This window comes from Dermacentor albipictus, chromosome 1, assembly GCF_038994185.2.
Source record: "Dermacentor albipictus isolate Rhodes 1998 colony chromosome 1, USDA_Dalb.pri_finalv2, whole genome shotgun sequence".
Taxonomy (NCBI): Eukaryota; Metazoa; Arthropoda; class Arachnida; order Ixodida; family Ixodidae; genus Dermacentor; species Dermacentor albipictus.
Genome location: NC_091821.1, coordinates 306,876,352 through 306,892,352, shown reverse-complemented (window position 1 = coordinate 306,892,352; position 16,001 = coordinate 306,876,352). Strand labels below are relative to the sequence as shown.

Below are 16,001 nucleotides of genomic sequence, written 5' to 3'. Positions count from 1 at the left end.
ACGAGCCGTCTAAAAGGCTCCGTAATGATAGGTACCAACTTCAACGGCGCCCTCGATTTGTCCCCTGGTTTGCCCACACGCTGACAGGTGTCGCATGTCTTCACAAAGTGGTCTGCGTCCCGAAAACACCCTGGCCAATAGTACTCTTGCAAGAGACGGTCCTTAGTTTTCTTAACTCCTAGGTGTCCGGACCACGAACCCCCATGCGACAAGCGCAACAGATCCTGACGGTAGCACTGAGGCACGATCAGCTGATCGAACTCGACTCCCCTGCGGTCTACATACTTCCGGTACAGGACCCCACCTCTTTCCACAAAGCGAGCATTTTTCTTGGCGATACCTTCCTTGACAATGCAGCGTATGTTTTCTAGGCTGCCATCCTTCTTTTGCTCGGCTATCAAAGCCGACCGGCTGACTTTTAGCAACCTATTAAGTCCGTCTGACGTAGGCGCGATGAGCAAATCTGCAGATAGCTCTTCTAACTTTCCCGCATCGGGAATTTCCTCTCCAGTATCTGGTGCCTTCAACGCTACAGGCACAATTTTATTCAGTTCGGACGTGCTCTGAATATCAGCTTGCTGCGCCTCTGACCCTTTCTCATTGTTCGACAACGTCGGCCCCGCAACTACCGCCTTTGCAGCGAGCTCCCGAACCTTCGATCTGGTTAAGGCCTGAACGCTAGCCTCACCAAACAAAAGCCCCTTCTCGCGCAGGAGGTGATCGGACCTGTTCGAAAATAGGTACGGGTACTGGGGGGGCAGCATAGATGACACCGCCGCCTCCGTCTCAAGTGCTCCGAAAGGTCCTTCAATAAGCACTTTTGCTACGGGCAGACACACGCTGTGAGCTTCAACGGCTTGCTTGATCCATGCGCACTCGCCCGTGAACATATCGGGTTCTACGTAAGAGGGGTGAACTACATCCATCGTAGCTGCGGAATCGCGAAGCACTCGGCACTCCTTCCCGTTCACGAGGAGGTCTCGCATGTAAGGCTCGAGAAGCTTCATGTTCTCGTCAGTGCTGCATAATGACAAAAACACTACTTTTGCTTTTGTTTCCGGACACTGCGCCGAAAAGTGACCCGGCTTCTGGCACGTATAACACACGCGCGCTTGCCTCGTCTCGAACCGCTTTCTGCGTTCGGCTTCGGTTGCCGCCGTCTCCTTACGTTCGGTCGGACTGCTTTCACTCGCATCCGCACTACGTGTGTCCCCCTTTGCTCTCATGGGCGTGAACTTCGGCCTCTCAAACTTCGAGCCAAATTCACCCTTTTGACCGTCCTTAGCTCCGCGAGCCCGACGCGTCACAAACTCTTCGGCTAGCTCAGCAGCTCTAGCCACCGTACTAACGTCTGGCCTATCCAAGACCCAGTACCGCACGTTCTCAGGTAACCGACTATAAAACTGTTCCAGCCCGAAACACTGCAGAACTTTCTCGTGGTCACCAAACGCTTTCTCTTCTTTGAGCCACTCCTGCATGTTTGACATAAGCCTGTAGGCAAACTCTGTATACGACTCACTTTTGCCTTTCTCATTTTCTCGAAACTTCCGACGGAACGCCTCCGCGGACAGCCTGTACTTTTTTAGCAGACTCGATTTCACTTTGTCGAAATCCTCTGCCTCCTCTCTCTCCAAGCGAGCGACTACGTCGGCCGCCTCGCCGGGTAACAAAGTGAGCAAGCGCTGTGGCCACGTTTCCCGAGAGAACCCCTGCTTCTCGCACGTTCGCTCAAAGTTAACCAGGAACAAACCAATGTCCTCTCCAAGCTTAAACGGCCGCATCAGGTCAGTCATTTTGAACGATACTCGTTCTCCTGCACCGTGTGCCTGACTTCCATTACGAGCGCGTTCCATCTCCACCTCGAGACGCTTCATTTCCAAAGCGTGTTGACGGTCGCGCTCTTCTTTTTCATTCTCTTTTTGTTCTCTTAGTTCGAGCTCCTGTCTTTTAGCCCTCTCCTCAATGGTCTCAAGGCATTCCGACAGCTCGTCATCCTCAGCTCCTAACTCAAGAATAGCCCTTAGCAGTTCTGGTTTTCTGAGTTTGTCTGAGACATCCAGACCCAACTCTCTTGCAAGCTCCAACAATTTCGGTTTGCGCAACGACTTCAAATCCATGGCTGCTCTGAATGCTGCTTTCTCTACTGCCTACTATTGTCTTGCCGCAACTAACCCGGCAGCAACGACAACCACAATTACCAGCTCTGTTTCTGACACTAACAAAAGCCTGGCAAAACTCAGAAGAAGAAAGTCCCGCACTCACCAAACCTCGCAGCCAAGAATTCAGCGCAGTCGTTCCGCTGCAGGCAACCAGTCATCACACAGGGCTCGTTGCACTGCTCCCGGATGGTCGTTGTGCTGCTCAGCATACAGTCAACCGCATATCTTCGCTGCTGGCCTCCGTTGTCGCGATCTCACCGCTGGCAACCAGATGTTGGATCCGCACCGATGGCACCGGCTGTTGGAACCTCAGTGCTGACGCCCGTTATTGCATATGGGTCGCAAGCCCCAAGGGTAGCGTAGGCCTGGCGGCCTGGGGCACACTGGAAGCATCCGAAGGTCCCAGCAAAGCATGAGGCGACTGCTAACAGAACAACTTGTTTATTCTAGCATCGCAAAGAGCGGGCGGTCAGGTCGACCGAAGTAGAGAGACGGGAGAGCACGTTACTCAACAGCAGAAATCGGAGCCTCTCTCCTGGCGTCCGGGGGCAGCTGCTCTTATACTCTCGGAGTTGAGAGCAAGAGGGAAGGTCATGGGACGACACCACGTGACAGCGGCGACGGACGGACTGATAGACACGTTGGGACAAGGAGGTGACGCATCAGCCGGGCCGGCGCCGGACAGACCTCCTCGCTTCACACTGGGGGAGCTCCTCTCCCCGGCTGCCGCGCTTTGACAAGCGTGGGCACACACACACACGCGCACACACAAAGACACGTGGCACTGAACATGCCGGGACGCGCTCGGCGGGGCGCGCTCGCGGCCGCTCCGAACGGGCCAAAATGTCCGCCGCTTGGAACGAAGCTCCGGCGTACGTTGCATCCGCGCTGGCTTTACCGCGCGTCGTAGGCGAAACGTAACAGTACCCAGATACACGCACAATATTTCTGGGAGGCTCCGGAAGAATTGAAATTCACGCATCCACTGCTGACGTATACAATGGATGCGCGTGAAACGCTGATTCCACTGTGCGACGGTTGGCGCGAGAACAGCAAGGACGCTGTCTGTTGTCAGGATTGGGGGCTCAATCCCATCGCTCGTGGTCCTTTGCAAAGATTGGAGTACGGCATGAATTCGAAGGTAGCTGGCCCATGCCGTCGTCCAACTTATTTACGCTGAGATCGTTGATGAAGTGAAGAACTGCTTCTCATCGAGAACGAGGAAAATGGGTTTATTTACAGAAATTAAATCAGTCTAACATGACTGCTTGAGAAAAAGAGTATCAGTCCAACATGACTGCATGAGAGAAGTGACTCAGTCTAACATGACTGCTCAAGAGAAGTGTCCCCAGCATTCGCACAACAACAGTTTTTATACACTCGGTCCGCCGGCCATACGAGGCGGCGACTCTTCGTTTACTCATCACCAACTCGCCGCTGCTCCGCAGATCAGTTTACGTACACAAAGGCAACCGCGTTCTGATGCCCGACGCCGGCGTTGGAGGGGTGCCGTTCCGGGAAGTATCGGCGCCCATCGAGGGTAGCTCTTTGTCTTGCGTCTGGACGAGCATGAGAAGCACCAAAATACGGCTTCCCCACGGCAGCTTGTCCATGCGTGTCATATCAGGTCCACGTTGGGGAACTCCGAAACCATTGTTCACACACCGAACCCGTCCCGTCACAATGTCGATGGGGCTGGTGGAAGGTGGCGGTTTTCAGCACAAAGGCCGCTTCTTCGAACGCCTCCTAGCTGCAGCGACGGTGAGGGGGAGATGCGCGTCGTGTCGCCCTGTCGTAACTGGGTGGCAATCTTGCTTTGCAGCTCGCCATTCTTAACAGCGCAAAGGCCGCTTCTTCGAACGCCTCCTAGCTGTAGCGACGGAGAGTGCGGAATGCGCGTCTTGCCCCCTTGTCGTAATTGGGTGGCAATTTTGCCTTGTAGCTCGCCATTCTTAACAGCGAGCTCGCCATTCTTAACACTGTTCGTGTAAACCTTCGGAAGGCAGAGTCGTGTCGAAAAATCACGCATTGGCTCTGACACCTGCGGCCGGCTGTTGCGGCGACGACGGAGTGTGTCGCTGCGTGAGCGGCATGCCGGTGGCGGGCGCATTCGGCGGCCGCGAGCAGGACGTGCGGCGAGCCGCGTGTGTTAACCGGTGCGTGCTATGCGCCGTGGGTCGAAGCGCCGTGCGTTCGCGTAAAGCTCGCTCGACTAGCCAGCGTTCCACGCAGCTTTCGCGCGCTGCCGAACTCGCGATTTACCTGAATTTCTACGGACCCGCATAGAGGGCACTGTGGTCTGTTCTCGCGTGCGTCCTTTGATACACACTTGTAATAAACGAGACTACTCGCTTTTTCCCCCTTTTTTCTTTTAATCCCATTGGAGGGCCTCGGTGATGTACCTCCCCGGAAGGGAAGAATATGCAGGAAAGCGACAGGACTGTCGCTGCGTGTGGGCCGCGCGAGAGTTCGCGTGCGATCTCCGTCCGTGCGGACCGCCGCCGAGGACCGCAGATCAGCGCGCACTCGATCCGACTCGACGATCGCGGCGTTTATTAATGCGTCAGCACCCCAGCCCCGTCACGCGAAATGTGTAATGCTTCGTATGTGCACAAAAAGGCGTATAATTCGCAAGGACATTTCATCGTTGTGTAAGTGTAGATAATTTTCAGCTTTGTAAGCGATAAGGAACAAGAAAATCAAATTAGAATACTCATAGGTATACACTTGGGGCTTTTTAGAAGGTGCATGGGGAAGCTTATAGTAGGGGTACGTGGGCCAACTGACTGAAATTTGGGCGTAGGTAAATTTGAAATTTAGAGGTGGGTTAGTTAAAATTTGGGGATGGGCCAACTTGATTTTGAAGGTGTGCCATCTGAAATTTTACAACTCCAGTGGAGTTTCTGTATTCTTCTGTTTCTTTTTGAGGCTCGGGCTATTTCGCTGTTTCTGTGTGGTTCCAAGGAATGGAGTGATGTAGGGGCAAGAGAGGAGGACGAGACGTGGAGAGAAGAAGCACAGCGGATGCTCTCCAGAGGGTCGTTCGCTCGGTCCCCGAGCTCAGTCCGGAAGCCTCGCGAGCCCGTGGCTGCGCGCTGTCTTTCGGTCCTACTTGCGGGCGCTTGCGAACGTGCGTTTGTTTTACGCCGTGACGCTGACTAAAGCGCTTCGCAATGTCACCGGACGAAGTGCTTTCGCCCCTATCGGCTGACCCTCGAAGCAGTACGTAGTGCAACAACATTGAATGGGTGCTGCTGGTATTTCGGCGCAGCTATCGCCCGGAATGTTAAGAGGCGCGTCGCCGCAGATACACGCGTGTGCGTAATTGCAAGTGTTCACAAGTCCAAGAGGGGCGCACCGCAGTTTTTGCTTAGAGTCGTGATGTGATGGGAAATGTGCTGCCTTTCTTTAAACTAGGAGGAGGAGTAGATTTTTAGTGAAGTGAAAGGAGGAAAGGTTCGGCCTGGAGAGCGTGTCCCTAGCCTGCTAGTCCTCACTGGGGAAAGGCGAAGTGGGAAATACAGGGAAAGGTACACTCTAAAAATTTTAACGCCCTTAAGGGTGTAAATGACTTGTCCCATGGGTGACACCCTTTTTGGGTGTATTGCTACACCCCAAGCAACGGGATGCAAACTAACACCCCACAAAAGAAGGGGTGTTAATATGACGTCACCTCGCCTATGGGTGTAAAGCAAACAACACCCTTTCTATATGGGGTGTAACACAGCAGCACCCTTTCAATATGGGTGTAGCATTAGACAACACCCTTCCAAAAGGGTGTTATCCCTGCAAGTATTGTAGCGTTCACTACAGCCATGTAGTTAATGGGCAAACTAGCTGTTGTGAATGCTGCCTAGCCTTAGCTATGGCACTTACTTGTTCAGTATGAGCCAGAATCTGTGAGGCGTCCTCATATTGCGCTTCTGGTCCGTCATGTGGTAGCATAATGTGCGACCCTTTCAGGCAAACAATTGAAGGTTTCGCCATTGCAGCAAGGCACACAGGCCATGCTTTTCGTAATCTTCCTCTGCAGTGATAGTACACTGCCGGCAGGATGCAGAGCGCAATAACAATGCGCGCTGCACTAAGGACACAGGATCCCCCGCACCTTGGAGCACCAGTACTTATAACCCCGTGGAAACAGCACACAGCCAAAAGCATGGTTACATGCATTTCAGAAATAATTAAAAACCTCCACTTTTCTTGGTCAAAAATTTTCGCAACACCAGCTCGACCAGGAGGGAAAGACACCACAGCTCGTTGTTGTAGCTCATATTGAATGCAATAGAGCGCAAGCAATGCATGGATTGGCGACGGTAACAAGTGCAGTACTACAGAAGCCTACGTTTGCCTGTCAAGCAGTGTTTTGCCGTTTTAAGCACACATTTTATACCTCTATTGATCAAAGTTGTCATTTATCTCCACGGGATGCTTCTACTAGTACTTTCACACATGACTTAAAGGTAGCACTGAAAGCCAAAGAACAAAGTGCTTCCACGCCAAATAATGTTTCAGCATTTACGAACACAACAGCATGTGTAGCTGCGCATACTGTTCAATATATAAGCATGCACTATTTCCTGAAATATATGTATGCTCCATTTACTGCCAGTGACCTGCTTATACCCAATTTCGTTTATTTTTCACCATGTGCTTGCATTGACTATCCCAATGGCATTGTAAGTTAAGCTACCAGAATAACAATCAGCTAGTCTAAGGTTACCTAATTAAACAAAATCATTGTAAAATTTGTGACGAAATATCAGAAGAAAAGTATTTATTTCATTAAAGAGAAATGTTTACATAATAATGTTTGCACACTTTAAATGTAAAAAGGAAAATAAGGAGTAAAACCATACCAATACAAAGACATTAGCACCAAATAATGCCACAGGCTTGCTCAATTAAATTTTAAGCAGAACAGTTTTTTTTAAGTAACCAGACTACGAACTATTACGTTTTCATTCGAAAAGCACTGCATCTTATTATAAAGCACAAAAATAACCGGTCACATAAGTAAGAACAAGTCTGAGTGTGTCTTTAACACAAGGATAGAAAGTTGGGCGAGTTGGTACAGTAACATGATCTTGGATTGTAGCGCGAAGTGACACGGACAGACTAGAAGCAGACAGGATGAGCGCTAACTCACTACATTTTTATTGAAACGAACAACACACACACATATATATATATATATATATATATATATATATATATATATATATATATATATATAAATATGTAGTCATATAATGAGAAGCCAACAAACACTGACACCAAGTACAACATAGTGGAAATTGCATGTCCCTAATAAATGAAAGTAAAGTAATGATAAATTAATGGAAATTAAAGTGGATGAAAAAACAACTTGCCGCAGGTGGGAACCGAACCCACAACCTTCGCATGTCGCGTGCGATGCTCTACCAATTGAGCTACCGCGGCGGCGTTTCCCCATCCACTTTCTTGGGTATTTATGTGTACTAGAAGAACCCTGGGAGTGTTAGCCAGCGCCACCACTCACAGACCTTGGCGGCGGACGTGGAACGTCTTTTTTGCCGCAGGCGTCACGAGAACGTGATCTTAGTACACATAAATACCCAAGAAAGTGGATGGGGAAACGCCGCCGCGGTAGCTCAATTGGTAGAGCATCGCACGCGACATGCGAAGGTTGTGGGTTCGGTTCCCACCTGCGGCAAGTTGTTTTTTCATCCACTTTAATTTCCATTAATTTATCATTACTTTACTTTCATTTATTAGGCACATGCAATTTCCACTATGTTGTACTTGGTGTCAGTGTTTGTTGGCTTCTCATTATATGACTAATAAATATCGGGTCCCTCGACTAACCCCCTTTCTTCTCGTTTATATATATATATATATATATATATATATATATATATATATATATATATAGGTGACTGCAGAAAATCGCAGCACATCTAAATGAATATTGAATACATAGTAGTAACATGAAGACGACAAACAAAAGCCATCAGCCATCAACTGCGTGGCAAATCTGAGTGCAAGCTATTCTCTTATCAAGTATACCTGTAGGCATTGCGACTAATGTGCTCCCAAGATGTATGAGGCATTAGTCATTGCAGTTGTAAGGACATGACAATCCTAGGATGATTATGTTCTTTAGGCTTTTTTCCCCACTTTCCATCTTTTGAAACGTGTATACTTTAGTCATGAAAACAAAAATGCTACAACTGGCGTGTGATAAGCTTTGCGTCTTATTTCCTAGCAGCTCATTGAAACAAGCCACGATGACAAATTCAAATGCCGTTACCTCATCAGACATTCAAATTTCTTAAAAACAAACAAAACCAGATAGGCATTAGAGTGAGCATCACTTAAATACATTACACTGGTTTAAAGTTATTGCACCACTTTGTGCCAAGTAAAAATGTTAGAAACATCAAAATTGTTAAGATTCTACGGCCAACCGTGAAAACTAAATAAAAAAATCATTCAGCTTTCTTAAACGGGTACAGGAGCTTTACAACTGGCCGTCTTGGTGATGGACACGCAGATGGATGAGCAGCCATTCCACTGAGACGAGAATGTTGAGGGCTTCTCATGGAAGTCTGCGAGACACTGCAGAGTAGTTCTTGGTCCACATGAAGGAGGTTGCTTGCATACACATCTGGGCCACCATACTGAATGCATGGTGTTACCGGAACCTTTCCCCCCTGCATTGTGGTAAAAAAGCATGGTTGAGTTTATACGATATTTAATATGCAAAAAAAGAGGCGAGGCATGCAGACAGGACACTAGAGTAGAGAAGTGAACATGAAATGTTTTATTAGATAAAATTTTTATACTATGTGTCGTTCATTATGAGGGTTCACAACCGCAACATATTTAATATATAAGCAGGTAGAATTATCAGCTTGGTCAGTTTGCACAAGCTCGTTTGAGGCAAGAAATCGAGTTTCACAAACACAACCTCAACATTCTTAATTGAAAAAGGAACCTCAGATGACATGCAGTCCTGTGAGTGGGAATTGCACAGTTCAAGAAACAAGAAAAACAAATTAAAACTCAGACCGAAAGCGAATTAATTGATAGGTTCCAGTAGCACAAGGACATCTTTGGCCAATGAGCGCCAAGTCTATACTGCAAAAGATAAACTTAGTGCATCTTTACAAAGCAAATATATAAAGATGACTAATGCCTCTCTGCACTACAGTTGCTTTGCTCTAGCGTGAAGTCATTTTAATGCATGCACACGTACATACACACGCTACACTCAAGTGTAACAGCTGCAGAATTAAAATTGGGCAGCAACAAAGTCGCAACCTTTAACCATTGATCCCAAGCTGTACTAGTGACTGGAGGTAGTACCAATATCGCCAATGACGAGTCGCACTCTTTCTGCCCGATGTTACGCTGCTCTTATTGTCAAAGATGAGTTACAGTCGGCATTGAGGGAAAGCTGCCCGCAAGAGCAGCTCCTATTTTTGTGTTATTTATAACCAGAGACCAATGAAGTAATATATTTTTAGAATGAGAATGACACCGAAAAATTGAGTACGTAAAAAATTTGGTACATTCTTCCGGAATTAACTTGGGGGTTAACGGCTAAAGAGGCAATACAGAATTTAGAACAAGTTTTGACATGTTTGCTACCAGTGAATGCTAGAAATATGTTGCCATTCTGTAGTTTTGTCCAACAATGCAAAAGGGATTCTTAATAACTGAGGAAATAAATGGAAAAGTATCATGAAGTATATTTCGTGAATGTAATGCAGAATCACTCAACTTCTGTTACTATATAATCTCCACTTGATTAACCTGCACTTTCTGAACTAGTTCAGGAGGTGCTGCATTTCACTACTCATTCCACCAGTTCAACGTGGCAGCAACTGCATGTTGTGATTTGTTTTACTTAGTGCAGGCTTTGTACAGGGCGAGTTCACAGCATTCCCTGCACTTGGCCGAAAAGTAGTGCATGTTTAGGCAGCAGGTGTGGTGCTGCTTCTGCATGAGCGAGGTGTAGAAATAAGAGTTTCATACAATAATTACTAGAGGGAACTCTGACGTTAGTGTCCACAGGAGATCAAACAAGAATGGCTGTACCAGCATGGAAATTATGGGAAGTACATGGATTTGCCTAAACTTCGTCTGTTTGGCTTCAAACGGCTTTGTGACTTTGTAAACTGGTCATTTTCAACAATATACTGTGTAATAAATAAATAAACATTAAAATCGTCCGACGACAGGATTCAAACACAGGAACTCTAGAACAGAAGTCTGATATTGAAACCATTAAGCCACGGAGGCATGTAACGACAAGCGAGTGCAACGCCCTGTTAAATTTATCGCGGGCATACCAGTGCCTTGAGACGCTTGGCGCCTTTCGACTTGGCCACCTGGACAAGCTCAATCGTTGCAATTAATAGCAATTGTGCGTGTTGGCACCGTCTTCTGCACTTCGAAGAGTATAGACTGTGCTGAAATTTACGACAATAAGATTTATATAGCGTATAATATACGAAGCCACAAGAACGTCTGAATTCACAAGCACGAATATCAGACAAATCCATGTGCTTCCCATCATTCCCATGGTGGTACGACTCCAGCACCAGAGTTCCCTCTAGTAATTACTGTAAAAAACTATGGCAGAAACAGGAGTAATAAACTAAGTTTTGCTGTCCCATAAATCTTACTGGTCATTAATTCCAAGTTTTAGTGCAGTCACATGTCTAGTAGGCAATTGTGGTATTTTGCATAAACATTGCAAAGCCAACTGTGATTAATGTTCACTATGGTAAATTGTTTATGATCGAGTAGCATAGACTACTGAAGCAATCTCTGGAAGGCAAGTGAAGTAATTTTCGTATTAGCAGCCTTTAAACAGCATTCGAGCATATGACACATGCACCTCAGATATGCAGATATTTCCTTGCCTCAGCAAGAAGCGATGCTTCATGTTCCACGAGGCTAATTCCATCAAAGCAGTATTGGTGCTCTCTAAAAACAATGCCAATGCAGATGATCCAAATATTTTTCAGGGGCAACAGTTATGCCTGAAATCATGCTAGATTAGTTTTTTTAAACACATGCTCAGACCATGTTAGACGTGCTTCTTAAAATCCTCCTATTTATTGAACTAGTCATATATCTGTACACAAAGGCTACTAATTAGGTCCCATGCTATATCACCGTCTTAACAAAAACTTCACTTGGTAATACACATGCTGTGATAAGATTTGAGACCACATTGAGATGCTGAACAAGGTGAATTCATTATTTTTAAAATGGAGCTCCTGTTCTTTCAAACGAGAAGAAAGGATACTGAGGGTCAAAATTTTTCTGAATCACAGCTGGAAGATGCCAGGGAGGGCACGTGGAAACTTATTTGTAATTTTCTATTTAAATGTAGAAATGATAAAGGGAAATGAAAATGGTAAAAAAAAACAACCAGGCATGGGGGGAGAACGAACCTACAGCCTTTGCATTACGCATGCGATGCACTAACCATTGTGCCACCAAGGCAGCATTCAACCGTCCACAATGGCCCCTCAGATTGTCGACGCTCGAACACGGCCGTAGTACCACAGTGGTTAGTATATCGCATGCGTAATGTGAAGGTTATGGGTCTGTTCCCCACCCACAGGTGAATATTTTTTAATCCACTTTCACTTACTTAGAATTTATCATTTCTATACTTCATATAAAAAACTTAAAACATGTTCCTGTATGCTTTCCTTGGCCTCATTATCTGCTGGCTTCTTCCAGTTCTGTTATTTCCAACACTTATACATATTCTAATCTGGTAAGTAAACAGTTTTGCATGATACTGGAATGCAATACAAAACATTATTGCAGGGCCGTGTTATGTAGAATGCCTTGCATTGCCCAGGCAAGGTGTATTAATGTCCATCTGAAAAAAAAAATTCCCACTCTAGGCAGAAATGCTGTGTACTGCTGTGTGCAACAGGGTTTAACGAAAACAACTTGTTCAGAAATAAAGCCACCAAACAACGAGGAAATATGAAAACTAGATGAAAATTTGTGCAATTGCGTTTTAAAAATTTAGCACAGCAACAGATGAAGACATAATGAAGGAAGCGCGAAGATGGTTTATTTTGGACACACGAGGCAATATACTTGAAAGATGCATACGAGCTTACACGTGGAGAAATATTGTTTATGTAGCAGCTAAACTACGAACAGTCCTAGAGCACACTGATACAAGGTGTCGAGCATGTAAATCTTATCATGCCCTTAAGTCAAAGAAACATGGCTGTTTCTCATGATTCGCTACACATGGCTGGCTAACACAACTTAGCCACTTCTATATATGCCTTGTAATTGCCAGGTGGTCTGTATGACATGTGCACGCTTTAAATATGTACAAGTGCCACGTAGCTGGACAGCACCAAGGTAATGTCGTTTGCCATCTTTTTGAGGAAGTGAAACCAATTCTTGCATTTTTTCCTCTTTAGGTAATTAGTTATTAACAATTATTTAACTGCTCAAATATTTTATTCAAAGCAAAATTGTCTGCGAAAATTGTAGAGCATCCTGAAAAATTCCCAATCCAGCTTTCTACTGCTCAGTAGGTGCAACAAATTTTTTTTTCAAGCTTGAAAGAAGCCAGTGAACACATGCAAGTAGTGCTGTGCAACTAACCGCTCGTGCACCTGAACACCATTTGGCTCCTCCTTTCATGCTTGAAAAAAACTTTTTGAAAAGAATATTTTAGAAATTGATTAATTATTATTGACTATGTTTTAGGCAAAATGCATGAAATAGTGTGACTGCCACTTCCATTTTCGGCGACATGAATTGACTCCATTTGCATGTCGAAATCCAGCTATACATGGTGCGTGTTTTGAGCTGGTTCTGTAATTTAGGCTGGTTTTGACTAATTGAAGCTTCGCACCCTAATAATGGATTCAGCCTAAAAAGAAATTGGTACATAAACGGTCGCTGTCAGTACTCCATACTCCTCTTAGTGCAAAGTGCTTGTGAGCCAAGAAGTTGGTAGTTCTAAGCAGTATTCCTCATTTTGACCTGGTGTTATAGCCCACTTACTTTGATGCCATGCTGCTCAGTCATGCTGGTCCCAGCTTCAATCTAGGCCATGGCAGCTGCCCTCCAATGAGGGTAAAATGCAATAACGCTTATGCACTTAGATTCAGGTGTACATTAAAGAAGCCAGGTTCCCAAAACTTTAGGTTTTGGAATGTAAAAGCCCATAATTTAATTTTAAAATATAAAGGTGCTTTATTAGGAGCAGGGCCATCATTTTGAGCTTTTACTGCACTGCCATGGCACAAAGAAGCTCCAAGTAAATAAAAACAATTTCTTAGACAATGTACATATCTTGCAAACATTTACAAACACTTCTCTGCATGCACCTCTGTTGCTGTTATATCTAGATCCGTATGCCAAGGCGGGTTATGATGTTAGAACATGTTTCAAACTTTTTTTTACCGCTTTAAAGTTGTTGGTTACTTTGCATCTCACTGTGTCGAACGCACATTTCAGTGCATCAATTTCTTCAGAAAGTGCACTCCTCTTTATTTATTTGTGCATGCAAAAAGGGTTCAGAAGAACTGCTTCCTGAAGGTCTGTATAACAAGCAAAAAACAATTCTATGTAGGCTGCACAAAGAGAAAGGATTGGTTTGTAAATATGTTATTTAGTTCTTAAAAAAAGAGGCAGCTGTCAGTATTCTGTTCCAAAGTAAAAATTGCCCCTACCTGGCTCTGCTTCATTTTCCGATGTTGATGGTCCATTCGGGGGCACTCAACTGATAGGCTGCACTTTGGCGATGTCGGGTGTGCTGTCACCAGGCCCAAGGTCGATCGACATCCTCACCAAAAGTCGAGTCCAAACGCTATAAAAGAAATATCTCATCATTTTGCTATCAGTTTTGTCATCTTGCGTGTTTCACACACGGCCGTCAGTGAAATATTTCGTCACTTGGATACTGAAAGAAATTCAAGCATTTTCTGGCAGCCAAGCTGATGATGATGATGATGTGTGGTGTTTTATGGTGCAAGGGCCAGGTTTGGTCAAAGAGCGCCATGACAAGTGGTAATGTTGACGATGTATTATGGAAGATGTGACTTGGCTGTAAACTGGCCTAAAAATTGTCGCTGTAAAGTGCGTAATATCTAAGTGCTACAAAATTATGGCGATTTCTAATGACGAATACTATGAACATTAAAATCCATTGAGGAAGAATGATGCAAAATAGAAAATATATAGGATGGTAAAATTACTTGGAGCACTGCTGCCTCGCCAGAGCCCTTGAAACACAAGGGCCTAGAGGCATGTGCTATACGAAAGAGCTATCACAGTGGCATCCTCTGAAGAGAGGGCGGCAGCCAAGCTGAAAACACAGTAAATTGAGAACATTAAAGAGCAAATGCAGTTGTCACCTTATATTGATCAAGTACAGCAGAAATGGAAAATAAATCAGTGATACTGCGTCTGTTGGCTTTGAATGCAAGAAACGTAAAAACAGGAACTTGCAGCCACGCCACTTTGAATTTCCCGCGTTTGCTACACCTCACAAGTTTGGCATCGTCCGGTACTCGGGGATAGTAACCGCTTAAAATCAAGATGAACGAGGGTCGGCATAAGTTAACAGGATACTTAGCCGGGCAATATTGGCGCATAAAACAACTCACGTAGCGAAGCTACTGTCAATTACCCGATGACGCATCTGCGGGCGCTGCGGTTTGGGCGAACAATTAAAAAAGGAATGAGAGTTTCACTTGTTTCACGCCTCCTAAGCTAAGAGAGAACTTGAGTTTCTTACTAAACTATACTGGATATTTACGCTCCGAATAAAGCGCTGGAAATTTTGTTGCGTCACATTGCATACGTATGAGTGAGGAAATTGCTTTTATTGTGTTCTGCCCAGACGGCATGCAGCAGCTACCACTCTCATGCAACAAAAGCATGAAAGTGGTACTCGTGACACCGAAAACAAACATATACAACGCCAACGTTACGCCCCTTGGAGTTGGAACTAAGCACGATCAAGCCAGTTTTCTAGCCTTCACAACGCCATGAACACGACCAACATCGAGCGAAACAACTCTCTGCGCTCGAAAATTAATACCGCTTCCATTTACATACCTATCGCAGCCACAAGCAAAAGTCGATGGGCTAGCTGTCCGCAAGCCGCAGGTTAGACTGAAAGCAACACATTGCGGTAACGAAAAACAATTTCCACGCTGACTTAGCAGCCGCGGTGTGCTCTAAGTGCCAAAGTTCTCGTTTGCCGCTCGAAATTCACACCATGATGACGGGCACTGCATCGTTCACATGAAATATTTCACGCTTTGCTCCGGAGCTCAATAGGAGGGCGAAACGCATTTGCACGTACCTGAAATCCGCATGCCGGAAACCCGTCGACGCTTCCGAGAACGGGGCGCACAGCCATGCACCCGTACGACGGCTTGACTTGGACGTGAGGCACTTCTATCAAACATTTCACATGCGACATGTTTCACACCGATTGCGCGAGCACCAGAAAATGACGCAGGCCGCATTGTGACGCCGAGCAGACGTGCAGCCACCGATGCGCTGTGTGCGCGGATTGCAGAGAACAAAACCATACGAAACGTTAGGCGCGAGAAGATGGCGGCTCTCGTTGCAGAGACGAAGCCACTCCGTGGAGACGAAGCGGACGAAGCAACGACGCGCGAACGAATGTTGCCAACTGTTGGTTCCGCGTTACGCCGGTGGTGGCGGCTTTAGTGGCGTGTGTTGCGGCTGTCTAATTTTGTATTTCTTTTCCTCAAACAGTATAGCTAAGATCAGTTCTTTGTTTGAATTTTTAGCTGTGTCGTTTGGCATTGTCTTTGT

At 45.8% G+C, this 16,001-nt stretch overlaps 1 protein-coding gene and 1 long non-coding RNA gene across 4 annotated transcripts in view; one reads left to right on the top strand and one right to left on the bottom strand.

Annotated features, from left to right (window-relative positions):
• The window catches only part of LOC135907240 (band 4.1-like protein 4), a 196,252-nt gene that overhangs the window by 94,310 nt on the left and 85,941 nt on the right, over positions 1 to 16,001 (top strand). The window lies entirely within an intron of this gene.
• LOC135907262 (uncharacterized) lies at positions 8,047 to 15,837 on the bottom strand. The gene is made up of 3 exons (XR_010565954.2): positions 15,520 to 15,837; positions 13,880 to 14,016; positions 8,047 to 8,854 (listed from the first exon to the last, which is right to left on the bottom strand). It is a non-coding gene; the product is annotated as an uncharacterized lncRNA (long non-coding RNA).